The sequence below is a fragment of the Neophocaena asiaeorientalis genome, unplaced genomic scaffold (genome assembly GCF_003031525.2).
Source record: "Neophocaena asiaeorientalis asiaeorientalis breed wild unplaced genomic scaffold, Neophocaena_asiaeorientalis_V1.1 scaffold85, whole genome shotgun sequence".
NCBI classification, from domain to species: Eukaryota; Metazoa; Chordata; class Mammalia; order Artiodactyla; family Phocoenidae; genus Neophocaena; species Neophocaena asiaeorientalis.
Window position 1 is genome coordinate 10,955,132 of NW_020174301.1, and position 10,298 is coordinate 10,965,429.

Here is a 10,298-nt window from a genome sequence, read left to right on the forward strand (position 1 = left end):
CAGCACAGTTTTAGCCTCAGTCTACCTGAAGGCAAATCCTCCAACATTAACTAGTTGTATGTTAGTTACAGACTTCTCATTCATAAAATGGTGGGAAAAATAACACCTCTGTCTAGGACTGTTGCACCTGAGCTAATAATTACAAAACACTTATTTATAAAATGTACCTGGCATACAGTAAGCGAAGTATTTTGGAGTGAAGAATCACATAGTATAACCAACTTACTTTCAAACAGTTTTAAAAAATGTGTGTGTAAATGTATAAACACACACATTCACATACCCATGTATATACAGGGGTTAGGGGGAGACAAGGAGGTGAATCTGAGTGAGGGTACGTATGTTTCCTTTCTATCATTCTTATTCTTGTGACTTTTCTGAAAGCTTGAAAATACTTCCAAATAAACAGTTAAATAAATAAAAAGAAAGTCTACCATTGGACTATGAATTATAATACAATAATAGAACTGAGCCCTCTGGTTTTACTATCTCACTTAGAATACTAACTGAGGGCCTCAGGCCATGTCTGGAAATGGCAAGGTTTCCAAAGCAGAGCGGGATTAACAAAACTATCACTCCCCATGCTCAGAAAACAAGTAAAACTGCTTGCCAGAGTCTCATCTAAGACGCACTCGACGATCCTACGAAGCTGGCTCCAACAGAGAATTCATTTAGCAAAGCCTCTGGGAATGAGTTTATTAGAATTAATCTGAATTAAAGCGATAAAAATACTTAGCGTCTCTCTAGATCCTTCTTTCTAAGATTCTGTAACCAAAAATATGAAAGTATTTTTACCATTCTCATGATGTTTTCCTCGTGAGCCAGGAGCAGGGTACCAACATGGTGCTGTACTGGAATATATGAGACCTTGAATGCAGAGAGGACAGAAACTTCCCCGCTACAAGCTTTACTCCAAGTTCTTAACTGAGATACGTAGCTACAGTCTATGCGACTCCATAACACAAGCACTCCCAGGGCGCTCTGTAATTGTTCCTCAGTTCATCTAAAACTGATGGGAAGAGAATTAATTATTTCACATTAAAATAAATAAATAAATGATAACAAAGAGGGGAGAAACGGATCTCTTAAAAAAAAAAAAAAAAAAAGAATCCTTATTTTCCTAAGACTCCCTCTAAGTCTTTATGATTCCTGGCCCATCAAGGTGGCTGTGCAGCACTTAAAATTTTTTTCCACCTTGAAATGCAAAGAAATGCAGCTACTTAGTTTAAATGAGTTATACATGTCTGACTATCACTGTTTCAACTTATTATTTTGCCCCTTAATAAAATTATTAATGGAAAGAATTAAAAACTTTATTGGGGAATTAGAGAAGAAAGAAAATACACATTTTCTGTTTAATTTTCTATGACAATGCCCCTCCCTTCTCTTTAATTCTTTATCATAATTTGGTTTGAAAAACAAGTTCAAGACTGCGTAGCCAAACATGCAATACGAAGCAGCAAAACTCTGGAAAACTTAAATATAAGTCAAGCTTGGGTAGTTCCAAGTTACAAAAGCAACTACTATATTTCCTAGGAAAATCTATAAACTCATTATCATCGCCACCTTGTTCTCAGTTTCCACAGATGTAGGCCAAAAGAGCTGAGACGGCCCTCTCTCTGTCTCCAAGGTATGAAAGTCATGTGTCTCTTTCATGGCAACAAAGATGTCTGTCATCATTCTGTTTCTCAAAATTCTCAACCTCAGTAATCTGTTTCAGTATGTTAAAACTTCAGATAATATAATATTCTCTTCCATCTACTCACATTAATTTTTAAGTCCATGTTTTTTGTGTAGCATTTATCTCACTAAATACTACAACAAGCCCAGACACAAACATGGCTAATCAACCACTCTTGTGAACCCTCTATGATAATCCTAAGGACAACATCTTGGAAACAGAAGATGAAATGTCCCACTGATTGGAAAGAGTAAAAACTACTTATGATATAGAATTTTATCAAGTCCAGCTTATACAGAATACTCTACCACCTCTTTCTCTCCTTATTCTTCATCTCAGCCTTGGATGGGCAAGTGGTTCATTCACGTGGACACACCTATGTAGGTACTTCCCGTAACACTGAGCACCCAGGGAACTGGCACAGCTGCTGCCTCCTCTAACGCATCCACGCTGCTCATAGGCACGCTTACTAGTTTGGCTCTTTAAGTTAAAGAACCAAAATAAATTCACTCAGGTCCACTAAGTGGCTAGTACTAATGGCAGAGGGGAAAAGAATATTTTAGGGAGGAACATAAGAAAATGAGGGCACAGGCAAAATTGGTTCAAGATAGCAGGGTAGAAGGACGTGTGTCCACTCCCTCTTGCGAGAGCACCGGAATCACAACTAACTGCTGAACAATCATCGACAGGAAGACGCTGGAACCACCAAAAAAGATGCCCCACATCCAAAGACAAAGGAGAAGCCACAGTGAGACGGTAGGAGGGGCGCAATCACAGTAACATCAAGTCCCATAACCGCTGAGTGGGTGACTCACAGACTGGAGAACGCTTATACCACAGAAGTCCACCCACTGGACTGAAGGTTCTGAGCCCCACATCAGGCTTCCCAACCTGGGGGTCTGACAGTGGGAGGAGGAATTCCCAGAGAATCAGACTTTGAAGGCTAGAGGGGTTTGACTGCAGGACTTCGAGAGGACTGGGGGAAACAGAGACTCCACTCTTGGAGGGCACACACTAAGCAGTGTGCGCATCGGGACCCAGGGGAAGGAGCAGTGACGCCATAGGAGACTGAACCACACCTACCTGCTAGTGCTGGAGGGCCTCCTGCAGAGGCGGGGTGTGGCTGTGGCTCACGGTGAGGACAAGGACACTGGCAGCTGAAGTTCTGGGAAGTACTCCTTGGCGTGAGCCCTCCCAGAGTCCTCCATTAGCCCCACCAAAGACCAGGTAGGCTCCAGTGCTGGGTTGCCTTAGGCCAAACAACCAACAGGGAGGGAACCCAGCCCCACCAGCCAGCAGACAAGTGGATTAAAGTTTTACTGAGCTCTGCCCACCAGAGCAACAGCCAGCTCTACCCAACACCAGTCCCTCCCCATCAGGAAACCTGCACAAGCCTCTCAGACAGCCTCATCCACCAGAGGGCAGACAGCAGAAGCAAGAAGAACCACAATCTTGCAGCCTGTGGAACAAAAACCACATTCACAGAAAGACAGACAAGATGAAAAGGCAGAGGGCTACGTACCAGATGAAGGAACAAGATAAAACCCCAGAAAAATAACTAAATGAAGTAGAGATAGGCAATCTTCCAGAAAAAGAATTCAGAATAATGATAGTTTAGATGATCCAGGACCTTGGAAAAAGAATGGAGGCAAAGATCGAGAAGATGCAAGAAATGTTTAACAAATACCTAGAAGAATTAAAGAATAAACAAACAGAGGTGAACAATACAGTAACTGAAATGAAAAATACACTAGAAGGAATCAATAGCAGAATAACTGAGGCAGAAGAACGGATAAGTGAGCTGGAAGACAGAATGGTGGAATTCACTGCTGCGGAACAGAAGAAAGAAAAAAGAATGAAAAGAAATGAAGACAGCCTAAGAGACCTCTGGGTCAACATTAAAGTCAACAACATTCGCATTATAGGGGTCCCAGAAGGAGAAGAGAGAGAGAAAGGACCCAAGAAAATATCAGAAGAGATTATAGTCGAAAACTTCCCTAACATGTGAAAGGAATTAGCGACCCAAGTCCAGGAAGTTCAGAGAGTCCCAGGCAGGATAAACCCAAGAAGAAACATGCAAAGACACATAGTAATCAAACTGACAAAAATTAAAGACAAAGAAAAATTCTTAAAAGCTACAGGGGAGGGCTTCCCTGGTGGCGCAGTGGTTTAGAGTCCGCCTGCCGATGGAGGGGACACGGGTTCGTGCCCCGGTCCGGGAGGATCCCACATGCCGCAGAGCGGCTGGGCCCATGAGCCATGGCCCCTGAGCCTGCATGACCGGAGCCTGTGCTCTGCAACGGGAGAGGCCACAACAGTGAGAAGCCCACGTACCGCAAAAAAAAAAATAAAGAAAAGGACCTACAAAAACTAACCAAGACAATTAAGAAAATGGTAATAGGAACATACATATCGATAATTACCTTACATGTGAATGGATTAAAGGCTCCAACCAAAAGACACAGGCTCACTGAATGGATACAAAAACAAGACCCACCTGTATGCTGTCTACAAGAGACCCACTTCAGACCTAGGGATACACACAGAATTAAAGTGAGGGGATGGAAGAAGATATTCCACGCAAATGGAAATCAAAAGAAAGCTAGAGTAGCAATACTCATAACAGATAAAATAGACTTTAAAATAAAGACTATTACAAGAGACAAGGAAGGACACTACATAATGATCAAGGGATCAATCCAAGAAGAAGATATAACAATTATAAATATATATGCACCCAACATAGGAGCACCTCAATACATAAGGCAAATGGTAACAGCTATAAAAGAGGAAACTGACAGTAACACAATAACCGTGGCGGACTTTAACACCTCACTTATGCAACAGACAGATAATCCACACAGAAAATAATAAGGAAACACAAGCTTTAAATGACACACAGACCATGTAGATTTAACTGATATTTATAGGACATTCCATCTGAAAATAGCAGATTACACTTTCTTCTCAAGTACACACGAAACATTCTCCAGGATAGGTCACACCTTGGGTCACAAATCAAGGCTCAGTAAATTTAAGAAAACTGAAATCATATCAAGCACCTTTTCTGACCACAGTGCAATGAGATTAGAAGTAAATTACAGGGAAAAAAACATAAAAAGCACAATCACATGGAGGCTAAACAATACGTTACTAAATAACCAAGAGATCACTGAAGATATCAAAGAGGAAATCAAAAAATACCTAGAGACAAATGACAATGAAAACACGACGATCCAAAACCTATGAGATGCAGCAAAAGCAGTTCTAAGAGGGAAGTTTATAACAATACAATCCTACCTCAAAAAGCAAGGAAAACCTCAAATAAACAATCTAACTTTACACCTAAAGCAGCTAGAGAAAGAAGAACAAACAAAACCCAGAGTTGGTACAAGGAAAGAAATCATAAAGATCAGAGGAGAAACAAATGAAATAGAAACAAAGGAAACAATAGCAAAGATCAATAAAACTAAAATCTGGTTCTTTGAGAAGATAAACAAAATTGATAAACCTTTTTAGGCAGATTCATCAAGAAAAAGAGGGAGAGGACTCAAATCAATAAAATTAGAAACAAAAAAGGAGAAGTTTCAATGGACACCACAGAAATACAAAGCATCCTAAGAGACTACTACAAGCAACTCTATGCCAATAAAATGGACAACCTGGAAAAAAAGGAAACATTCTTAGAAAGGTATAATCTCCCAAGACTGAACCAGGAAGAAACAGAAAATATGAACAGACCAATCACAAGTAATAAAATTGAACCTGTGATTAAAAATCTTCCAACAAACAAAAGTCCAGGACCAGATGGCTTCACAGGTGAATTCTTTCAAACATTTAGAGAAGAGCTAACACCTATCCTTCTCAAACTTTTCCAAAAAACTGCAGAGGAAGGAACACTCCCAAACTCATTCTATGAGGCCACCATCACCCTGATACCAAAACCAGACAAAGATACTACAAAAAAAAGAAAATTACAGACTGATATCACTGATGAATATGGATGCAAAAATCCTCAACAAAATACTAGCAAACAGAATCCAACAGCACATTAAAAGGATCATACACCATGATCAAGTGGGATTTATCCCAGGGAGGCAAGGATTCTTCAGTATACACAAATCAATCAATGTGATATACTATATTAACAAATTAAAGAATAAAAACCGTACAATCATCTCAATAGATGAAGAAAAAGCTTTTGACCAAACTCAACACCCACTTAAGATAAAAACTCTCCAAAAAGTGGGCAAAGAGGGAACCTACCTCAACATAATAAAGAACACATATGACAAGCCCACAGCAAACATCACTCTCAATGGTGAAAAACTGAAAGCATTTCCTCTAAGATCAGGAACAAGACAAGGATGTCCACTCTTGCCACTATTATTCAACATAGTTCTGGAAGTCCTAACCATGGCAATCAGAGAAGAAAAAGAAATAAAAGGAATACAAATTGGAAAAAAAGAAGTAAAACTGTCACTGTTTGCAGATGACATGATACTATACACAGATAATCCTAAAGATGCCACCAGAAAACTACTAGAGGGACTTCCCCGGTGGTCCATTGGTTAAGAAACTCATAACAGATAAAATAGACTTTAAAATAAAGACTATTACAAGAGACAAGGAAGGACACTACATAATGATCAAGGGATCAATCCAAGAAGAAGATATAACAATTATAAATATATATGCACCCAACATAGGAGCACCTCAATACATAAGGCAAATGGTAACAGCTATAAAAGAGGAAACTGACAGTAACACAATAACCGTGGCGGACTTTAACACCTCACTTATGCAACAGACAGATAATCCACACAGAAAATAATAAGGAAACACAAGCTTTAAATGACACACAGACCATGTAGATTTAACTGATATTTATAGGACATTCCATCTGAAAATAGCAGATTACACTTTCTTCTCAAGTACACACGAAACATTCTCCAGGATAGGTCACACCTTGGGTCACAAATCAAGGCTCAGTAAATTTAAGAAAACTGAAATCATATCAAGCACCTTTTCTGACCACAGTGCAATGAGATTAGAAGTAAATTACAGGGAAAAAAACATAAAAAGCACAATCACATGGAGGCTAAACAATACGTTACTAAATAACCAAGAGATCACTGAAGATATCAAAGAGGAAATCAAAAAATACCTAGAGACAAATGACAATGAAAACACGACGATCCAAAACCTATGAGATGCAGCAAAAGCAGTTCTAAGAGGGAAGTTTATAACAATACAATCCTACCTCAAAAAGCAAGGAAAACCTCAAATAAACAATCTAACTTTACACCTAAAGCAGCTAGAGAAAGAAGAACAAACAAAACCCAGAGTTGGTACAAGGAAAGAAATCATAAAGATCAGAGGAGAAACAAATGAAATAGAAACAAAGGAAACAATAGCAAAGATCAATAAAACTAAAATCTGGTTCTTTGAGAAGATAAACAAAATTGATAAACCTTTTTAGGCAGATTCATCAAGAAAAAGAGGGAGAGGACTCAAATCAATAAAATTAGAAACAAAAAAGGAGAAGTTTCAATGGACACCACAGAAATACAAAGCATCCTAAGAGACTACTACAAGCAACTCTATGCCAATAAAATGGACAACCTGGAAAAAAAGGAAACATTCTTAGAAAGGTATAATCTCCCAAGACTGAACCAGGAAGAAACAGAAAATATGAACAGACCAATCACAAGTAATAAAATTGAACCTGTGATTAAAAAACTCCCAACAAACAAAAGTCCAAAGGATTCTTCAGTATACACAAATCAATCAATGTGATATACTATATTAACAAATTAAAGAATAAAAACCGTACAATCATCTCAATAGATGAAGAAAAAGCTTTTGACCAAACTCAACACCCACTTAAGATAAAAACTCTCCAAAAAGTGGGCAAAGAGGGAACCTACCTCAACATAATAAAGAACACATATGACAAGCCCACAGCAAACATCACTCTCAATGGTGAAAAACTGAAAGCATTTCCTCTAAGATCAGGAACAAGACAAGGATGTCCACTCTTGCCACTATTATTCAACATAGTTCTGGAAGTCCTAACCATGGCAATCAGAGAAGAAAAAGAAATAAAAGGAATACAAATTGGAAAAAAAGAAGTAAAACTGTCACTGTTTGCAGATGACATGATACTATACACAGATAATCCTAAAGATGCCACCAGAAAACTACTAGAGGGACTTCCCCGGTGGTCCATTGGTTAAGAATCTGCCTGCCAATGCAGGGGACACAGATTTGAGTCCTGGTCCAGGAAGATCCCACATTCCACGGAGCAACTAAGCCCGTGCACCACAACTACTGACCCTGTACTCTACAGCCGGCAAGCCACAACTACTGAGCCCACGCGCCTAGGGCCTGTGCTCTGCAACAAGAGAAACCACTGCAATGAGAAGCCTGTGCACCGCATCGCAGAGTAGTCCCCACTCGCCGCAACTAGAGAAAGCCAGCGCACAGCAACGAAGACCCAATGCAGCCAAAAGTAAGTAAATAAATAAAATTGAAAAAAAAAACTTCTAGAACTAATCAATGAATTTGGTAAAGTTGCAGGATACAAAATTAATGCACAGAAATCTCTTGCATTCCTGTACACTAACAATGAAAGATCAGACAGAGAAATTAAGGAAACAATCCCATTCACCACTGCAATGAAAAGAATAAAATACCTAGCAATAAACTTACCTAAGGAGGTAAAAGACCTGTACTCAGAAAACTATAAGACGCTGATGAAGGAAATCAATGATGACACAAACAGATGGAGAGATATACCATGTTCTTGGATTGGACAAATCAATACTGTGAAAATGACTATATTACCCAAAGCAATCTACACATTCAATGCAATCCCTATAAAATTACCAATGGCATTTTTTACAGAACTGGAACAAAAAATCTTAATATGTATATGGAGACACAAAAGACCCCAAATACCCAAAGCAATCTTGAGGGGAAAAAAATGGAGCTGGAGGAATCAGACTCCCTGACTTCAGACTATACTACAAAGCTACAGTAATCAAGACAATATGGTACTGGCACAAAAACAGAAATATAGATGGAACAGGATAGAAAGCCCAGAGATAAACCTACGCACCTATGGTCAACTAATCTATGACAAAGGAGGCAAGGATATACAGTGGAGAAAAGACAGTCTCTTCAGTAAGTGGTGCTGGGAAAACCGGACAGCTACGTGTAAAGGAATGAAATTAGAACACTCCCTAACACCATACACAAAAATAAACTCAAAATGGATTAGAGACCTAAATGTAAGACCAGACACTATAAAACTCTTAGAGGAAAACACAGGAAGAACCCTCTAACATAAATCACAGCAAGGTCTTTTTTTTTTGACCCACCTCCTAGAATAACGGAAATAAAAACAAAAATAAATAAATGGGACCTAATGAAACTTAAAAGCTTTTGCACAGCAAAGGAAACTATAAACAAGACGAAAAGACAACCCTCAGAATGGGAGAAAATATTTGCAAACGAATCAACGGGCAAAGGATTAATTTCCAAAATATATAAACAGTTCATGCAGCTCAATATTTAAAAAAAAACAAAAACAAAAAAACCCAATCAAAAAATGTGCAGAAGACCTAAACAGACATTTCTCCAAAGAAGACATAATCATAGAAGAAAATTAAGGGACTTCCATGTGGCACAGGAGCTACGAATCCGCCTGCCAATGCAGGGGACATGGGTTCAAGCCCTGGTCTGGGAAGATCCCACATGCCGCGGAGCAACTAAGCCCGTGCACCACAACTACTGAGCCTGCACTCTACAGTCCACAAGCCACAACTACTGAGGCCCACAGGCCTAGAGCCCATGCTCCACAACAAGAGAAGCCACTGCAGTGAGAAGCCCACAGACCGCAACGAAGAGTAGCCCCCGCTCGCCACAACTAGAGAAAAGCCCACGTGCAATAACGAAGACCCAACGCAGCCAAAAATAAATTAATTAATTAAAAAGAAAGAAAGAAAATGAGGGCAGAAATATTACCCACATAGGGTCAGGCTCCAGAGAATTCCAGGCTATCCAAGGAAAGGAGGAAAGCCAGGCTAGAGGAAGGCCTCGTGGATAACAGATTATAACTTAAGAGCTGGCAAGTAGGTCTGACAAGAGCGCCCTCAGCAGCAGGAGACCCCAATCTGTATTTTCACCTGCTATTCGCCGTCTCCGCTTCTGCTCCCCCTCCCATCTCACCGCTCTCTCACCTTGCTATCTTTTGATTCTCAGACCCCTTTGAAAACCAGATGAAAGAAATCCATGAACTCTACTCTCAAGATAAATGTCCCTGTGTGCAGAAGTTTGCCTACAATTCAAACTTCATGGGCCTGTGTTTATGAAGCCCTAAGCCAACTCTGAGCTGGTGTTACTGTCGTCCGGTGGTTCTGTATGACTGCTCCCACTAACTGCTGATCCTCCCTGTTGTTAGCCCAAACTTCCTTAAAAGACAGGATCTGAATGGTCTGGTCATCCACCATTCAGTGGGCAAAGCTTTTATGTCAAGCCTTAATACTAATCTACCCTAGATTGAGCACCTGGGTCAGGCACCCATGCCTAGTTCAATTCACGGCAATTAAGG

At 39.8% G+C, this 10,298-nt stretch overlaps 1 protein-coding gene across 5 annotated transcripts in view; it reads right to left on the reverse strand.

The window, feature by feature from the left end:
- Positions 1 to 10,298, reverse strand: part of ATE1 (arginyltransferase 1) — a 157,889-nt gene that overhangs the window by 58,389 nt on the left and 89,202 nt on the right. Inside the window, exon 11 of one of the 5 annotated variants that reach the window (XR_003004634.1) lies at positions 796 to 1,009. The exons of the other annotated variants lie outside the window; for them this stretch is intronic. The gene's annotated coding sequence lies outside the window, so the exon portion shown is untranslated. The remainder of the gene's footprint in view (positions 1 to 795; positions 1,010 to 10,298) is intronic. 5 annotated transcript variants of the gene reach the window in all.